Below are 21,160 nucleotides of genomic sequence, written 5' to 3'. Positions count from 1 at the left end.
TATATCTTTAAGTGAAGTAGCATTGACAGGACTTGCTGTGACTGATTTTAAGTGGGAAGGAATTGGAGAAAAGGAACAGCAGGGGGTGATTTAAAAAATGCTGGCCAAGGGAAGCTAAGTAGAATATGGGAGAAGCTGCTAGGAGGAGGAGGAGTGTAGGAGATGAATTAAGATTTAGACCTGCCGGGGGCTGGGGCTGTAGCTCAATGGTAGAGCACTTGCCTAGCACATGTGAGTCACTGAGTCCGATCCTCAGCACCATATAAAAATAGATAAATAAATAAAGGTATTGTGTCCATCTACAACTAAAAAATTATTAAGAAAAAAGAAAAAAAACAACATTTAGACATGTTGGGCTGGAGCTGGAGCTCAGTGGCAGAGCGCTTGCCTAGCATGTGTAAGGCACTGGGTTTAATCCTTAGCACTGAATAAAAATAAACAAATAAAATAAAGGCATTCTGTCCATCTACAACTACAAAAAAAAATTAAAGGAGAAAAATTTAGACATGTCGAGTCTGAGGCACTGTGGAACATTCAAATGGAAATATGTAATCAGTGGCTATTTATGTGGGTCTGGAGTTTAGGAAAGACACAAATTTGTGAGTCATCCCCATTAAGTGGAAGTTGGAAGTCATGAGGAGGGATGACATCACCCATCAAGATCACCTGGTGACAGGAGATGTGAAGAGGGCCAAGGATGGAATCCTAGGACCTCCAATGCTTGCAACATAGTTGGAGAGCGAAAAGCAAGCAAATGTAACATATTTAATACTGGGATTGAGGAAGATAGCCCTGGAAGCATACTATGGATTAGCTGGAATTGGAAAGGAAGGGGATACATGTTCTGCTCAAAGCACCCTATGTGTCATTTCCTGACCTCATGCACCTCCCTCCCTCCCTATGGTAATTGTTACTCTGAATTTCTTATTAACCATACTCTTGCTTATCTTTATAATTTAATCACATGTACATGCCTATCTAAATAATAGACTGTTCAATTTTATCTATTTTTGAATGTTATGTAAATGGCACCATACTTTGAGTTCTACAATTTTTTTTTTTTTTGCTCAAAGTAAGATGTTTAAAAGGGTTTGTTCGTTTTAATATATGTGTCTATAGATCTTTCATTTTTAGTGCTGAGTAGTATTCTATCATAGGCACATATACCAATGTATTTGTCCACTATATTACTCTTGGACATTTTGAAGGCATTTTCAGTGTTTTGCTCTTATGAATGATGTTCCTATGAACCTATTCAGACATTTCTTCCAGTTCATCTGTTCAGGACTATCTTTCTAGAACATATACAACAGAGCAGAATCACTGGATTTCCTACTTTCAGTCTTGTTTTATGTGAAAGAAAAATAAGCTCATATGAAAATGAGTTCCTACCTCACACCAAATTCAAACTTCAATTTCATGTGGGTCAAACACTAAAGTGCGAATGATAAACCTTAGGAATTTTAGGAGCAAATACGGACTATCTTTAAGACCTTAAGTTAGGGAAAGATTTTTTTTATTAGTGTGTGGGTGCACACACACATGCACACATACCCTAAAGAAAAAGTGATAAATTAAACATTGTTAGACTTAAGAACTTCTATTCGAAAGATATGATAGAAAGAGTGAAAATAAAACTGTAACTGGGAGAAGATAGTCACAGCATATATAATACACAAAATTTTCCACACTTGTGGTCAATAAGTAACTCCTATACACCAGGAAGGAAAAAGATAAACATCTCAGCAGAAAATGGGCAGGAGGATACCTCACAGAAGAGGAAATTCAAGTCCCTAGAAAACACAGGAAGAAAGATTTAATCTCCTCAGTAATCAGGCAAGAGCAAATTAAAAACCACCAGGAGAGGCTGTTTCAACTCACCGGCCAGGCAGAACAGAAAGATAAGACCACGGTTTCCACAAGAACACAGAGCCTCGTAAACTCATATTCCTGGTGGGAGTGTAACTTGGGATGATTTTGTAAAGCATTTTCACATCATCCAGTGCTATGTGAAGCTCCAAATTTAATTTCCATCATGATGATATGAAGTGGTGGGACTTGAAGAGGTGACTAGGTCATGAGGACCTCCGCCCTTGTGAACCAGGTAAGGTTGCCATCACCGAGGTGGATTGGTCATCTTGAGAATGGGCTCCTGACAAAAAAACAGATTTGTTCCCCTTCCTCCTGTCTCACCGTGCTTGTTTGCCTCTGCCATGTTATGATGAAGCTCAAAGGTCTTTGCCAGGTCCCCCCGCCCTGCCACCATGCTCTTGGACTTCCCAGCCTCCAGAACTGTGAGCCATGTCTGTGGCATTTTGTTGTAGCAGCAGGAAATATACTATGACATCCAGTAAAGCCAAATAAACACACGCTGTACGCTCAGTACTTCTACTTCTGAGGGAAGTTAAATAGAAAGTTATTTGTTCATGTAATGCCCAAGATACCTACAAGAAACTTCCTAACAGTTTAGTAGGAGAAGGCCCATGATAGTTCTAAATCAACAAATACACGAAAAAATGCTCACCATCTCTAGCAATCAGAGAAATGCATATTAAAACCACTCAAAGATACCATCTCACTCCAGTAAGAATGGCAGCCATTATGAAGTCAAACAATAACAAGTGCTGGTGAGGATGTGGGGAAAAGGGTACACTTGTACATTGCTGGTGGGACTGCAAATTGGTTCAGCCAATTTGGAAAGCAGTATGGGGATTCCTTGGAAAGCTGGGAATGGAACCACCATTTGACCCAGCTATACCCCTTCTCAGACTATACCCAAAAGACCTAAAAAGAGAATACAACAGGGACACAGCTACATCAATGTTTATAGCAGCACAATTCACAATAGCTAGACTGTGGAACCAACCCAGATGCCCTTCAATAGATGAATGGATAAAAAAAAATATGGCGTTTATACACAATGGAATATTACTCAGCACTAAAATACAACAAAATCATGGCATTTGCAGGGAAATGGATGGCATTAGAGCAGATTATGCTAAGTGAAGCTAACCAATCCCTAAAAAACAAATGCAGAATGTCTTCTTTGATTTTTATAAGGGGGGTGACTCAAAACAGAGGAGGGAGGAAGAGCATGAGAAGAAGATTACCATTAAATAGGGACGAGAGGTGCGTGGGAATGGGAGAGAGAAGGGGAATTGCACGGAAGATGGTAGGAGACCCTCATTGTTATGCAAAATTACATATAAGATATTGTGAGGGGGAAGAAAAAAGAGAGAGAGAGAAACGTGTCACAGTAGATTGGGTAGAAAGAGGGGAGGGGAGGGGGGATAGGAAGGGCAGCACAATACAATAGACACTAGTATGGCCCTATGTATAAACGTGGCTGTATAACCAATGTGATCCTGCAATCTGTACACGTGGAAAAATAAGATTAAGATTACGTACCCCATTTGAATCAAATGTATGATATGTCAAGATCATTGTAATGTTTTGAGCAACTAATAAAAAAATTAAAAAAAAAGAATTGACACAATTGAAATTTCTATTGACATTTTAAAAAGAATATAATTTTATTCAGGAAGGAAAATGAATACACTACAAGTACTCACAATGAATAAATAAATTCTAAAACATGGAGTGAAAACCACGTATGATATGATTTGATTGATATAGTTTTAAAAAGAGACAAAACTGAATAAAAATGTTTAGAGCTGTCTACCTGCATGTGTGGTGAGCTCCAAAGAGAACAAGGATAGCCTTCACCCCAAATTCCAGGTAATGGCTACCTGTTGGTAGAAATGAGCTCATAATTAAGGGCCTGACCTGGAATGAGGAGAGACCACTGTCTCCTTAAGAAAAAATGCTTCAGTTGATATCTGAAGCATAAGAAGGAAATCATGAGGGCCATGCTTCTCAAACCTCAGTGTGGATCCCCCTGCATCTCTCTGGGGGATTTTCAGTCATTGTAAAGTGTTTGATTACTAAAATCAAACTTTCTGCAAATGTACACAAAGGACCTTGGATCTTCTGCTTTCCTGAAGGAAAAACAACAATAGTTTTACAAGCTCAGCCTCATCCAAAGAGAATTTGGAAGATTTCTTTGTTGTAAGCTAAACTTGAGAACAAATGATCATAAACATGAAAACTAGTGACCATTCACAAAACCCCAGAAATATACAATTTCTCTTGAGGTTTAAAAAATATTTTGAATAGAAATACAAGCATTTGGAAAAAGTTAAGCTAACATCTGCTAGTATAAGAGAGATTTGGCCTTTAGAAAATGTGCCAGACATTCCAATACAAGTAGTTGAACTAAAACAGTCTTTATATATATATATATATATATATATATGGGGGGGGCTGGGGTTGTGGCTCAGTGGTAGAGCACTTGCCTACACATATTGAGGCCCTAGGTTTGATTCTCAGCACCGCATATAATAAATAAAATAAAGGTCCATTGACAACTAAAAAAATCATTAAAAGAAAAAAAAATTTAAAAAATATGGGCCAAATTATATTATTAGATTCTGCACGTGTACAAATATATAATAGCAAATCCCATTATTATGTACAACTATAATGCACCAATAAAAAATGTGAAGAAAAACTCAAGGTGGTAATAAAAGATGGTTTGAATGAAAGCAAACTTTCATAAAAGCACAAATCTGCTTTCATAAGGAAGCTAAAGGATAAAAAGAGTGAGTAAAATGAATAAATCCAAAAATCTTGCAGGAAAGGAGAAATTAGGCTGCTGTTCTTGGCTAAGAGAACACAAAGAGAATCTGGGAGTTGGATGTGATTAATACAGCAGACAAGAGCAATTGTGTCCATGGTTAATAAAATGGTGTTTTTCTTATGGAGGCAAAATTAAAATAACACCAACTTGTCATTTTAATCATTTTAAAACACACATCCGTGCCTTTTAGTGCATTCACAAGGTTGTAGAACAATTGTATCACCATTATCTGATTTCCGATTATTTTTGCCATCCCAGAAGACACTCCAAACCCATTAAGCAGCCATTCCCCACTCCTACCTCCCCCTAGCACCTAACAACTAGCATTGTTTTGTCTCCATGGACTTGTCTATTCCAGGCATTTCCTAGAATGGAATCATACATCATGTGGCTTTTCCTGCGGCTTCTTTCACTTAGCATAATGTTTTCAAAGTTCAGCTGCATTAAAGCTCGTTTCAGCACTTCTTTCCTTTTTATGGTCAAATAATGTCACATTGTATAGTTCTACCACGTTTTGTTCACTCCCATTCGTCCACTCAGATATTTGGCTTGCTTCCACTTTTGCCTATCATAAATAAGACTAGTATGAAATATTCATTGCGAACTTTTGTTGGAACAGATGTTTTTAATACTCTTAGGTACATTCCTGGGAGTGTAATTGCTGAATCCCGTGGTAACTCTTTCACATTTTGAGGAAACTGTTTTCCACAGTGACTGTGCTATTTTATATTCCTACCAGTGGACTATGAAGGTTCAATTTTTCCACATCCTTCCCCAAACTCGTTATTTTCCACTTCGAGTAAATTTCTGTTTGGGGTCGTGTCTCATTATGGTTTTCCTAATAACTATCGATGTTGATCATCTTTTTCATGTGCTTATTGGTCATTTGTATATCTTCTTTGTAGAAGTGTCTTTTCATCTCCTTTGCCCATTTTTTATTTTGATTGTCATTATGTCGTTGGTATGTAAGAGTTATTTGTGTATTTTGGATTCTTGACCATTAGTAAATCTATGATTTGTAAATATTTTCTTCCATTTTTTTGGTTGTCTTTTCACTTTTTTGATAGTGTTCTTCAATGAACAAATGGTCTTACTGTGATGAAATTCAACATAGAAAATTTTCTTTTGTTACTTAAGTTCTCTGGCTCATATTTAAGAAACCATTGCCTAATCTGAGGTCATGAAGGTTTACATCTTTGTTATTAAAGAAATTGGATCAATGTGGCTAAGGCAAATGTGTCTATAATATATTCTCAAAGGAAAAAGCAATCAGGTGTACACTAAATTATAACAAATGAATTTATGAATAACGTTAAGGTTCTCCAAAATGTATCGGCTTCATTGCAATCAGAAAAATCCAATTTGTGAGATCTCAGAGCTTCAAAAGAAACTTAAAATCAGTTGGGTGCAATGGCACATGCCTGTAATCCTAGCAGCACTGAAGTCTGAAGCAGGAGGATCGTGAGTTCAGAGCCAGCCTCAGCAAAAGTGAGGCACTAAGCAATTCAGTGAGACCCTGTCTCTAAAGAAAAATACAAAATAGGGCTGGAGATATGGGTCAGTGGTTGAGTGCCCCTGTGTTCAATCCCTGATACACCCCCAGCCCCCCCAAAAAACTTCAAATTTTTAGTAAGCTTCATCAGTAAAATAAAATCATTACACAATACTCAATTTACAATGGAAAGTTAATAAAGAATCTCTCCAAAGTAGATGAAAAGATCATTCATACATGTGAAGAGCTAGACATCTTCAGAATGCAAGCCAAAATTCTAAACAAATCAAAAGAAACTTTGGGTCTTATCCATTCGCATGAGAGGGGAAAAAAAGTTGATATTTGGTTGAGAGCTTTACTGGCTGAGAAAATCTTTGCTTACTTAAAGAAATAAAGTTCACAATTCAGAGAAATGATGATTTAGGGAGAAAAAATTCAACTCTTCAAAAGATATATTCATGTCCTTGATATTCCAAAAGAGGCAGTTAGCAAAGGCTGGAAAGGCCCCAGAATTTCTAGGTACCCAGAGGAGCATGAGATTGGGACCGCCCAGGGATTTTTGGATCCATGCCTGGTAATAAAGCAGATTCCTCCATCAGGCCATGTCCTTCCTGACACAGCAGTTCCTCCAGGACAGCAAGACAGAGCTTCTCTTGGGCTCCCTGTGGCAAATGATCAGGACCTTCTTTTGATGACAAGACACACATCTTCAGACTGGAGGTCAACAGGAATGATGTGTTGGGTGATCTTGGTTATTGAGTTAGGATAGATTCAATCCTGCTGTCTGGACAGGAGGCAGTTCTTCTGTTTTATCCTCCTGCTCGAGTCAGATGCCACAGATTGGTCTTCAGGGCCAAGTTCCTGAGAAGGGGGCCTCTTGTCATGCTCTGGGACCCCCCAAGAATGCTTTCACAGAGGCATGTCCATGGCCCCATATCTCTCTTCCTTAGTGCCGGATCTTGCCTTTTGTTCACACTACTCAAAACAGAAGTGATGCACCTTCCCGGTTGATCCAGCCTTCCAAGGAGCTTGTTTCTGAAGGTCAAAATAAGAAAATGCATTTTTGTTATCTTCCAAAGCAATTCTGATATTTTCCTTTTAGTTTCATTGCTATTAAGTGACCATTTCATGCCTCAAATGAAAGCTAGAGGAAATATTTAAATTGTAGATTATCTAAATGTGGATTTTTAAAGTAAATCTTTTCCATTTTATTCCATTTGTAGGTAAGATAATTGCAGTGTTTTTATTGTGGTCAATGACAACAAAACAGCTTGAAAAAAATCCACTGAAATGATCCAGAAATAAGGAAAGGATTTGGCTTTCTAAAATAATTTTGAATATTTTCTTTTTATTTTATTGCTAGCCAGCTAAGTGATTATATAAGCACTCAAATAGAAGTGATAGAATTGTAATTATAAATCTCAGGATAGTGTTTTACAAACATATATTATATAAAGGGGAGTTTTATTAGTATATTGATTCAATTTTTACCTAAAGTATATTATTTTTGATGCTGCTATTTAACAAATCTCTTATATTGATCCAGAAAAATAGCAACAATTTTGTCTCCTAAAGTGTTTTTCGATTTCTCATCTTTAGTCTTTCCACATTATTTATTTGATCACACGATTGCTCAAGTGGAAGTTCAATAGCACTGATAGGATAGTGTTTATAAACTTATTTGAAAGTGAATTTCATTTTCTTTGATCTCTGGATAGCAGGAAGATAGGAGTACAGTTGTTGGTATTTAATAAGGTGAACTGACATAACATGAACTGTGGTTGTAGTAGGGGTATCACGTGAGCAGATATAATATGGAGAGATTTGAAACTCAAAGTCCATTTCTGTATACTAGGAGTGAAAGTAATTGAGTTAAACACTAATGTATTAGCCAGACATGGTGGCGCATGCCTGTAATCCCAGTGGCTTCAGAGGCTGAGGCAGGAGGATTGCAAGTTCAAAGCCTGCCTCCGCAACTTAGTGAGGCCCTGAGTAATTTAGCAAGACCCTGTCTCAAAATGAAAACAAAACAAAATCATAAAAAGAGCTGCAGAGGCCTGGCACGGTGGCACACAAATCCTAGCAGGAGGCTGGGGTAGTTCAAAGCCAGCCTCAGCAAAAGCGAGATGCTAAGCAACTCAGTGAAACCCTGTCTCTAAATAAAATACAAAATAAGTCTGGGGGTGTGGCTCAGTGGTAAAGCACTGCTGCGTTCAATCCTAAGAATGAATTCATGTAAACAAATTCTAATTTTTTTAAAAAAGTTACCTTAAAATAATTTTCTCTTCTGAATGGCTTATAAAAGACATTGGTTTCTCCTATTAAACATGCTATAGATCCTCTGGAATCTGGACTTTCTTTTAGATAGCACAATCTTATGCCTATTAAAGGCAAAACACACCTTTCAAATAGAAGGATGAAGGAACCTGTCTGTAATCTATGTTACGTCTTCTGTGGGGTAAAGAGGCACACTGACAGATACAATGGGGATATCACTGTAGAAGGCAACTGGGGAAAGTTCACAAATTTGCTCACACAGAGGTCTCATCTCACATACACAGATGGTCCTTGATTGATGATGAGGTTGCATATCAATACATCCATTGGAAGAAATGCATTTAATATACTGCAGACCACCAGAGCTTAGCTACCAGCACAGGGCAATATGCCAACTGTCTGCTCCTGGGATCCTGTGGCTCACCAGGAGCTGTCTTGCTATTGCTTTCCTGAATCCTGAGAGAACACTGTGCCACACATCACTGGTCTGAGAAAAGATCAAAATTCAAATTTGATGTATGGTTTCTACTGAATGCAGATTGCCTTAGCATCATTATAAGGCTGAAGAATTATTTCAAAGAATCATTAAGTTGAGGATTGTCTGTACAGGCCCTCCTTCTGGGAAACGGTTCTGGAAATTAGTACAGTTTGTGTCACGTAGGTGATCAAAAAAATGTTGAGTGAATTAAAATTAAGTATAAACCCACAGACACTAATTAAACTCATTGTTAAAGGCTATTTTAAGGACTCAGCAGTGCAAACAACTACATGTTCCTCTGCAAATAAAGTATGAATTCAATAATGATTTTCTGAAAGTGGATGCTTAAAAACTATCCTTTGGAGTGGCTTAAATTTTTTTTTTGAAATTCTTGTGGCCATGTTATATATTATTTCAAAATATGCAAAAAAATATGCATTGTCTCCAAAATGACACAATTTGGAGAAATGGAAGACATTTAAAAAATCATAATGAAGGAATGCAGTAAAAGAACGCAGCGCAAGAAGAAAGTACTACAGCACAAACCCTAGAGCTATGGTTTCCAGCACAGCAGCCATCAGCCACTGTGGTTTCTGAGCATTTGAAAGATGGCCCCGCGTGCACTGAGATGTGCTTTGAGTGAGAAGTGCCCAATGGGCTTAATATGGCTTAGTGTAAAGAAAAGCATTTGGAATCTTTCTCTATTCATGAGAACGCTGGTCTAATTTGTAGAGGACGTGTCATGTTTTGAGCATCCGCACCCTGACAGCTGTCTCAGAGGTAAGAACTAACACAAACATTACAGGAGGACATTAGCCAGAGCTAAGAGTCAAAATGATTGACAAGAACATTAGCCTTTTGTTTTGCAGGAGAAGTAGGAAGTAGGAAGAAAGAGTAGGAAGTAGTAGAAAGAAGAGTATCCGGGTACAATGAATTGAAGACTGCATCTTGAGTATCTCCAGATTTTATGACTTTTCCATGACTGTGAGGTTATGCTGGATCAGTATAATGTCATATGATCATTGGAAATTATTTCCTTTAAAAAAAAAGATTTTTAAAAAATTGAACTTTTTTTTTTTTTTTTTTTTTTGTACTAGGGATTGAACTCAGGGGCACTCGATCACTGAGCCACACCCCCAGCCCTATTTTGTATTTTATTTAGAGATAGGGTCTCACTGGGTTGCTTAGCTCCTCATTAAACTGCTGAGGCGGGATTTGAATTTGCATTCTTCCCACCCCAGCCTCCGCTGGGATTACATGTGTACACCTCGAAAACCGGATGGATTGTTACATTTGATCAAACTTAATTCCCTTGGAGAGCATTAGTTTTTCAAAAAATAATAATCTATGGTATTTTATTCAATTTGGAGTAGGCCCATGGGGCTCTTCTGTAAACCACTAATGTAAAATAGAACCTTTTAAAAGACAACCTTTTCTAAGCACTTACCACATGCCAGGCAATGACTTTGGGTGACAAATACCATGAATATCAATTTTACTGATGTGACAACTGAAGCCGAAAGAGGTGCAATAATAATTGTCCAAAGTACACCTACAAAGTAGAGGAGCTGTGACCTTGTACCCACGAATGATTCTTACTTAATTCCTTCTCCATTCTTTAGCCTTTGAAAGATAATTTCCAATACATACCTATGTCCTGACTTTATTCTTTATCTATCATGCAAAAACTAAACAGGACCCATTGGCCAAACTACATCAATTGGAGAGCCCTTTTGTACCCCCAACCCAACATGTTCAATCCAGTCAATAATTGGAAAACAGAATCAATGGTTAAGTTCTTGATATCTGAAAAAGACTCTGATGATTCAAAATGCTTATATAGCCTTAACACCACCAAAAATAATTCCCACAGAGTGGTTGTGAAGGTTCTCTTCTCATTCTCCCCATCACGCTCTCTGTATACATAACATCAGGGCAAAAGAGCAATGGCAGATACAGGAAACTGCAGATGAAGTGTGGTGGGATGGGCAAAGTGGGGAAGGAATTGGCTGTTAAAACAGATCATCTGGTCAACTGTTAGCCTCAGGTAAGAAAAAACACCGAGAGTATAATGAAGGGATGTTCTTAAGCATTGTCTAGTCCTAGGAATTTTAGAAACAAAGATTGAGAGAGCATTTTGATGAATGATTTCAGTTTTAGGTTCACAGCAAAATTGAAAAGAAGGCACAGATATCCCATATGATGCCATCCCCCTTCACTCTGTGAATAGCCCACCCCCCACCATTATCCACATTCTCTACCAGCATGGCACAATTGATGAACCCATGTGGCCCGTCATTATTGTCTAAACAACCTGGACAATAGTTTACATAGGGTTCACTCTGGATGTTGTACATTCTTTGGGTTTGGATAAACGTATAATGATATATATATTCACCATTATACCACATGGAGTATTTTCACTGGCCAAAAAAGAAATCCTCTATTTATTCTCCTCTTCCCACTAACCTAGCATCCACTGATTTTTTTTTTTACTATCTCATTAGTTTTTCCTTTTCCAGAATATTACATATTGGGATCATATAGTAGGTAGTCCTTTTGGATTGACTTCTTTCATTTAGTAATATGCATTTAAGGAGCTGGAGTTGTGGCTCAGTGGTAGAGTGCTTGCCTAGTATGTGCGAGGCCCTGGGTACCATCCTCATCACCACATAAAAATAAAATAAAGGTATTGTGTCCAACTACAACTAAAAAGCAAAATATAAAAAAGTAATATGCATTTAAGTTTTTTCATGTCTTTTCAGAGTTGATAGCTTAATTTTTTAGCATTAAATAGTTTTTCATTGTCTGTATGCGCTAGTTTGTTTATCCATTTTGCCTGCTAGAGGATATCTTGGTTGCTTCCAAGCTTTAGCACTTATGATGAAACTACTATAAATATATGCAGGTTCTTGAGTGCACATACATTTTCAACTTCTTTGGGTAAATGTCAGTGTGATTGCTAGGTGATTTGGTAAGAATGTTTATCTTTGTAAGAATCTCATAACTTTTTATATTAATCAGATATTGAAATTATATTTGAGATATATTGGGTTGAATAAAATATAAATTCAAGAACCACATGATTATCTCAATAGATGCAGGAAAAGCATTTAACAAAATACAACATCCATTCATGTTTAGAACACTGGAAAAACTAGGGGTAGAAGGAACATACCTCAGCATTGTAAAAGCTATATATGACAAACCCAAGGCCAACGTCATTCTAAATTGAGAAAAGCTGAAAGCATTTCCCCTAAAAACAGGAACAAGACAAGGATAACCCACTTTCACCACTTCTATTCAACATAGTCCTTGAAACTCTAGACAGCGCAATTAGGCAAAAGAAAAATATTAAAGGGATACAAATAGGCAAAGAAGAGCTCAAACTATCTCTGTTGCTGATGACATCATTCTATATTTAAAGAACTCCCCAAAATCAACCAGTAAACTTAAGTGAATTCAGCAAAGTATCAGGATACAAAATTAACACCCATAAATCAATTGCATTCCTATACTCCAGTGATGAGTCAGCTGAAAGAGAAATTAGGAAAACTATCCCATTCACACACAATACCCTAAAAAAAAATAAAGTACTTAGGAATCAGTCTAACAAAAGAGGTGAATGATCTCTACAATGAAAATTACAGAACACTAAAAAAATAAATTGAGGAAGACGTTTGAAGATGGAAAAACCTCCCGCGTTTTCGGATAGGCAGAATCAATACTGTCAAATGGCCATACTACCAGAAGTGCTATATTGAGTCAATGCAATTCCCATCAAAATTCCAATGATGTTCTTTGTAGAAATATAAAAGCCTATCATGAAATTCATTTGGAAAAATAAGAGGCTAAGAATAGCTAAAGCAATCCTTAGTGATAAATATGAAGCCAAAGGCATCACAATACTGACCTTAAATGATACCATAGAGCTACAGTAACAAAAATGGCATGGTATTGGCCCCAAAACAGACATGAAGACTAATGGCACAGAATGGAAGACACAGAGACAAACTCACACAAATACAGTTATTTCATACCAGATAAAAGCACTGTGTTATGGTTTGGATGTGAGGTATCCCCACAAAGCTCATGTGTGAGACAATACCAGATGATTCAGAGGGAAAATGATGGGTTTTGCAAGTCCTAACCCAATCAGTGAATTAATCCCCTGATAGGGATTAACTGAGTGGTAAACTGAAGTGGTAGGATGTGGCTGGAGGAGGTGGAATTAGGGCGTGGCTTTGGCATAAATATTTGTATCTGAAGAGTGGAGTCTCTCTTTGCTTCCTGATCACCATGATGTGAGCCACCTCCTCTGCCATGGGTACTGCAGTTATCAGTGATGAGTTCTACTATAAATATATCCTTACATGTGGAAGTACAAGATTAGAGAAACACGCAGAGGCAAGCATATAAAAAAGGGTTTATTTTTGGGCTGGGGATGTGGCTCAAGCAGTAATGCACTGGCCTGGCATGTGCGGGGCGCTTGGTTTGATCCTCAGCACCACATAAAAATAAAATAAAGATGTTATGTTCACTGAAAACTGAAAAATAAATATTAAAAAATTCTCTCTCTCTTTTTTAAAAAAGGGGGAGGCATTTAAAAAGAGATAATACAAATATCTCCTGGGGGGGGGGGGAAGGGGGCCACAGCTGGAATCCTGGTATCCCAAGAAGTGAGGGTGTTCTGCCTCTTTTATACATCCTAGATTTTCTTTGTTCTCCTTCTCTCTTCCCTCTCTCTCTCCTTCCTGAATACTTGAGTAGTCCCAGAAGATGCTCCAGGTGAGAAGTGGTGGTGTCCAGGTCAGGGACTGAGAAGAAGACTGTTTTGTTTTTGTTGCTGTTGTTTTTGTTTGTTTGGTGGTTCTGGGGATTAAACCAAGGGCTAAAGCTCAGAGTTATCTGGGCAGGAAGAGGGCCCAGAGAGCATTAACAACTTTTATAACTCTTTGTAGGGAGAGACAATCCCTGGGAAAATTTACCTTAGCAACAATTTGGAACAGGGGCAAGTTATCTTGATAAGAGTGGAGGAAGGGCTCTGAAGGCATTAACATTTCAATCCCTCAGGAGGGAGTCTCCAACTTTTTGGACCCAATTTGGCCTCCATTTCTTTGATCTGACCCGATTTATTTATCTGTTCTGACTGTCTAATTCTGACTTCACCACCCTCCCTCACCAGGTGTTCAGCTTCACCTCAAGCCCTGAGGAATAGAGCCAGCCCTCTATGGACTAAGACCTCCGAAATCATGAGCCCTCAGATAAACTCTTCCTCCTCTTTAATTGTGCTGGTTGGGTCCTTTAGTCACAGCACCATAAACATATTGGAGAAAAGATGGCCTCTTTAACAAATGGTGCCGGGAAAACTGGAAATCCATATGTAGGAGAATAAAATTTAACCCCTATCTCTCACCCTCCACAAAACTCAGCTCAAAGTGAGTCAAAGACCTTGGCATTAGACCAGAGACTGTGTGCTTACTACAAGAACATGTGGGCTCAAATCTTCATCATGTCAACTTAGGAACCAACTTGCTTAACAAGACCTCTAAAGTGCAAGAAGTAAAATCAAGGATCAATAAATGGGATGGTATAAAACTAAAAAGCTTCTTCACAGCAAAGGAAACAATCAAGAATATGAAGGGATAGCCTATAGATGGGAGAAAATCTTTGCCACCTACACCTCAGATATAGCATTAAACTTCAGGATACACAAAGAACTCAAAAAACTTAATACCAAAAACCCAAATAACCCAATCAATAAATAACTAAACTGGCCCTTCACAGAAGAAATATGAGTGGTCAACAAATACGAAAAAAGTTTCAACATCTGTAGCAATTAGAAAAATGCAAATTAAAACTACACTGAGATTTCATCTCTCTCCAGTCAGAATGGCAATTATTAGGAATACAAGTTACTACAAATGTTGGCAAGGATGTGGGGAAAAGGGAAAGATAATACATTGTTGGTGGAACTGCAAATTGGTCCAACCACTCTGGAAAGCAGTATGGTGATTCCTCAAAAACCTGGGAGTGGGATATGACCCAGTTGGATAAAGACATTGTGATATATATAATGAAATATTACTCAGCCATAAAGAAGAATGACTTTATGCTCTAGAATCAAACTACTTGAGTAAAAATCCTCCACTCACCTGAGTGTGACCTTACACACTTAATATCACCACGCCTCAGTTTCCTTATCTGCACAGTGGGTGCAGTGATAATACTTATCCTGGGTGAAGAGGATTTCTTAGACACATTGATCTTGCTGTGTGCCAGAGGTTACTAGCTTAATAACATGATAACTGGTAGAAAGATCAAAGAGGGAGCCCATTCAGAGAAAGAGAATTGGAAATAGGATACGGCTGAAAAATGCAAGGACCACTGCAGCTGTCTGCTAACACACACACACACACACACACACACACACACACACAGTAAAAAGAATGCAGTTTAATGTTTGTAGTTCCATTTCTCATGGTCATTCATACATCAATGTCCCTAGAAGTTAGTAAGAGATAAAATCTGGAGAGAGGAGTATGAGATGTCAGATATGCAGACCATTGATTGGAAGTGAAAAACCAATGCATCTATTATAGTTTGGTCTTGGTTTGTCCCCCAACAACTGATGTGTTAGAGGATTGGTCCTCAAGTGTGGTGTTGAGGTGTTGGATCTTTAAGAAATGAATCCTAAACAGGCTGAATCTCCCAGAGATTCAGGAGGCTGAGGCAGGAGGATCTCAAGTTGACTATCAGTCTCAGCAAATTAGCAAGACTCTGCTCAAAAATTAAATATAAAAGGGTTAAGATGTAGCTCACTGATACAATGCCCCTGGCTTCAATCCCTAGTGCCACAAAACAAGAAGTAGAGCCCAGCAGGGGGGCCTTAGCTCAGTTGGAATGGCCTTGAACCGAACTGTGGGACCAAGTCTCTATCTGATTTCCTGTCTGATGATGTGATCACTTTCTCTTGAACATGCTCCCAGTATTGGCACCCACCTCGATGGGATCCAGGTTGGAGGGTCCTCACTAGAACTGTAAACTAACAAAAGCACCTTTCCCTTGAACCTGCAAACTGTGACCTAAAATAAATCCCTTTCCTTTCAAAATTAACCTGCCTCGGGTATTTTGTCATAGTAATGAAAAGCTGACTAATAAGCCAGGCAAGGTGATCCATGCATGTAATTCCAGTGTCTCAGGAGGCTGAGACAGGAGGATCATATGTTCGAGGCCAGCCTGGGAAACTTAGCAAAACCTTATTTTAAAATAAATATAGCACAGTGCTAGACCACCTCTGGGTTCAATTCCCAGTACTTAAAAAAGACCTAATACAACCTCAGTCCCCATTCCCAAATTTTGATTTGATATCCATAATGTTGTTTTAGGAATTGAATGAAATACTGCAACAGCAATGTTGATGTGTTATGTTTATTTTGTAATAGATGAATTAGAATTATAAATAGTACGCTTCATTGTGATATATTCAGACCTGAACATGGCATAATTTGGTCTAATTCATTCCTGTGTAGATCCCCTGTTACCTTCTTTCTCTTTCCCCCAATGCTCTTCCTCCTCTATTTTCACAAGATCCCCTTTTCTCTCTAGCTTCCACATTTGAGAGAAAACATGCAACTCAACACTTCCTGAGTCTGGTTGATTTCAGTCAGCATGATATTCTCTAGTTCCACTCACTTTCCTACAAATGCACAATTTTGTTCTGATTTATGACAGAATAAAACTCCATTGTGTGTATATATCACATTTTCTTTATTCATTCATCTGTTGATAGACACCCGGGCTGGTTCCATAACTTAGCTATTGTGAATTACACTTCTGTGAACATAGAAAGTAAATATCACTATAAGTGTGCTAATTTTTGGATAAATGCTAAGGAGTGGGATAACTGGGTCATATGTTGGTTCCCATCTTGTCTTTTTTAAAAAAATAGTATTTTATTGTGATGAAATATGTGTAACATAAAATGTATCATTTTAACTGTTTTTAAGTGTACAACTCAGTGACGTTTAGTATATTCTTATTGTTTTACAACCATTACTACAGTCTATTTCTGGAAATTTTATGTTACCCCAAATGAGAATTCTCTACCTCTCAAACAATACCTCCCCATTCCTCCAGCTCCTGGTAACCATCATTCTCCTCCCTATCTCTTTGAATCTGTCTTTTCTGGGTACACTCATGCAAGTAGAATTATACAATGTTTTACCCTTCTATGTTGAGTGTATTTAAATTACTATAATTTTCAAAATTCATCTTGGAGCATGTATCAGATTTTTAATCCATTTTAAGGATTCCACTATATGTATGTACCATATTTCTATATCCACTCATCTGTACAGATGTTGCATCATTTCTATTTTTCACCTACTGTGATTAATGCTACTGGAACATAGGTGTACAAATACTTATTTTTGTTCCTTCTTTCAGTTGTTTGGGGTAACTGCATATTTGAAGTGAAATTCCTGAATTATATGGAAGTTCCATGCTTCCTTTTTTTCCTCCACATTTTTAATTGGTGCGTTATAGCTGTACATAATGGTGGGACGTGTTGTTACGTATTAGCACATACACACATATATAATAATATGATTTTGCCACCAACCCTCCCCAGCACTTCCCCTCCCTCCATCCCTTCTCTTTCCTCTATTCTACTGATCTCCTTTGTTTTTCATGAGATCAATTTCCACCATTCCTTTCTTTTTTCTGACCCTTGACCTTTTGAGTTGGGCTTATTTCGCTTAACATAATAGTCTCAGTTTCCATCCATTTTCCTATAGCTATCATAATTTCATTTTTCTTTATGGCTGAATAAAATATCATTGGGTATATATTCCCTGTTTTCTTTATCTATTAGTCTGTTGATGAATACCTAGGGTGGGTTCAATAGTTTGACTATTGTGAATTGTGCTGCTGTAAACATGAATTTGCATGTATTCTATAGTATGCTGACATTATTAATTCTTTAGGATAAATATGAGGAGTGGTGCAGCTGGATCATATTGTGGTTCCCTTCTAGTCTTTTGAGGAAACTCCATACTGATTTCCACAGAGGTTGTACTAATGCACTATCCCACCAACAATGTGTGAGTGTTCCTTTTTCCCCACACTCTCACCAGCATATCTTATTATTTATATTTTTTTGAGATTTAATTTTTTATTTATTTTTATTTCTTACATACAGGACAATAGTGGAATGCATTACAATCATAATTATCCATTCACAGCACAATTTTTCATAACTCTGTATATTTTTGATGACTACCACTCTAACTGGAGTGAGAAGAAATCTCAATGTAGCTCTGATTGACACTTTCCCAATTGCTAAAGATGTTGAACACTTTTTTCACATATTTATTGGCTACTTGTATTTTGTCTTTTGGGAAATAACTGTTGAGCTCATTCGTCCATTTATTCGTTGGGTTATTTATTTATTTATTTTGGTGTTAAGTTTTTTGAGTTCTTTATCTATTCTGGATGTTCATTTTCTGTCAAAAGAGTAGCTGGAAAAGATTTTTCTCCCATTCTACAGGCTCTCTATGCTCCTTATTGTTTCGTTTGACGTGCAGAAGCTTTTAAATTTGTTGTCATTCCATTTATTAATTCTTAGTATTATTTCCTGAGCTTTAGGAATCTTATTAAGGAGATCATTTCCTGAACCTACACGTTGGAGCACATTTTCCTCTTGCAGTTGCCAAGTTCCTGATGTAATTTCTAGGTATTTGAGTCATTTTGAATTGACTTTTGTGTAGGTTGAGAGATAGTAATCTAGTCTCATTCTTCTACATGTGAGAATTCAGTTTTCCCAGCACCTTCTGTTAAAAATCCTGTCTTTTCTCCAATGTATGTTTTTGGTGACTTTGTCAGGGATAAAATCTGGGTGGGATTGTTTCTGTGTCTTCTATTCCGTCCCACTAGTCCACCTATCTGTTTTTATGCTGGCACCATATTAGTTACTATAACTCTATAGTATTGTTTGAAATCAGATATTGTGATTTGAAGTCCAGCATTGTTCTTCTTGCTTAGAGTTGCTTTGGATAGTCTTTTTTTAAAAGTCATATGAATTTTAAGATTGTTTTTTTTTTTCTAGTTCTGTGAAGAGAATCATTGGTATTTACTCTGCCTATTTAAGAACATGGTGGGTCTTTCCATTTTCTAAAGTCTTCTTCAATTTCTTTCTACAGTGTTCTATAATTTTCATTGCAAAAGTCGTTCACCTCTATGGTGAGATTTATTTCCAGGTTTTAGGTTTTTTTTTTTTTTTCAAATACTGAGAATAAAATGTTTTCCTAATTTCCTTTTCAGCAGGTTCATTATTGGTATATAGAAAAGTAATTAATTTTTGTGTATTGATTTTGTATATTGCTACTTTGATGAATTTATTAGTTACAGAGTTTTCTGGTGATTTTTGGGGGGAGGGTGTCTTTAAGTATAGAATCAAATCATATAAACAGTGACAATTTGACTTCTTCCTTTCATATTTGACTCCTTTTCATTTCCTTCTCTTACTTTATTGCTTTGGCTAAAATATCAAGTACTATAATGAACAGATGTGGTGAGAGTGGACATCCTTGTCTTGTTTCTGACATATACAATACTTATGATATTGATGTATGTTTATTCTAATTTCTTCTATAATTTTAAATAAGAATTGGTGCTGGATTTAGCCAGATTTTCTGCATCTAATGAGATGATCATGTGATTTTTTTGTCCTTTATTCTATTAATGTGATGAATTACTTTTATTGATTTGCATATATTAAACTATCCTTGCATCTGTGGAATGAAATCAACTTGGTCATGATGTACAGCTTCTTAATGTGTTTTTAATATGAATTGCTAAAATTGTATTCAACAATTATTTATTTAGGATTTTGAGTATCTTTATTCATCATGGATATTGGTACTTGATGAATATTGGTATTTCTTTCTTGGAGTTTTGGTAGCAGTATGATACTAGCTTCATAGAATGAATTTGGAGGTGTCTCCTGCCAGCAAACTTCCAGCTGCCGGCTGGGGCCGCTGTGAGCCAATCATCAGCTGGCAGTCTCCTATCTTTCTGTTCCACTGAGTAACTTGAAGAGTATTAGCATTAGTTCTTCTTTAAAGGTCTGGTAGAATTCAGCTGGGAACCCATTGAGTTCTAGGATTTTTTGTTGTTTTTGGAAGGCTTTTTACTATTGCTTCAATATCATTTCTTAGTATTAGTCTGTTTAGATTTTCTATATTCTCTGAGATCAAAGTTGGTAAGTCATTTTGTGTCTAGAAATTTGCCCATTTTTTGGTATTTTCCCTCTTACATAAAAGTTTCAAAGTTGTCCCTAAGAATCACATTGTTTTCAGAAATATCTGTGATGATATCACTTTTTTCACTAATTTGGGTCTTCTTTCTCTTTGTCTCTCTCTCTCCTTAAATTTGACTAAGGATTTATCAATCTTATTTACCTTTTAAAGAATCCAGTCTTTTTTTAATTGATTTTCTGTAATTTTTTATTCTTCATCTCTTTGATTTTAGCTCTAATGTTAATTATTTCCTTCCTTCTGCAGGTTTCGAATTGGTTTGTTATCATTCTTCTAGGACTTTTAGATGTATCATTAGGTTGTTTACTTGAGATCTTTCCAATTTTTTAATGTAGGCCTTCAAAGCTGTAAAATTTTCTATTATAACGACCTTTCTAGTGTCCCAGAGATTCTGGTAGATTGTATCTCAATTCTTCTTTGTTTCCAGGAGCTTTTAAATTTCTACCATCATTTAATCTACAAACCATTCATTTATCAAAATACATTGTTCATTCTCCATGTGTTTATGAAGTTTCTATAGTTTTTCTTGCTGTTGATTTCTAATTTATTCCATTATGATCTGATAAGATACATGGGATTGTATTGATTTTTCATATTTGCTAAGACTTGCTTTGTGACCTAAAATGTGGGACATTTTGGAAAATCTTCAAAGAGCATCTGAGAAATAAATTTGGTTGTTGTTGGATGAAGTATTCTATAGATATATTTTAGGTTCATTTGATTTACAATATTTTTTTAGGTCTGAAGAGTATTTATTTATTTTATCTAGGTGACCTATCTATTGATGAGGGAATGTGTTAAAATCACCTCGTATTATTATTTCCGGGTCCATTTGACTCTTTATGTTGAATAGTTTTTAAAATGTAATGAGTTGCACTGACATTTGGAGTATAAAT

This window comes from Spermophilus citellus (assembly GCF_964194105.1).
Source record: "Spermophilus citellus genome assembly, chromosome: 1".
NCBI classification, from domain to species: domain Eukaryota; kingdom Metazoa; phylum Chordata; class Mammalia; order Rodentia; family Sciuridae; genus Spermophilus; species Spermophilus citellus.
This window is presented reverse-complemented; position numbering follows the sequence as displayed.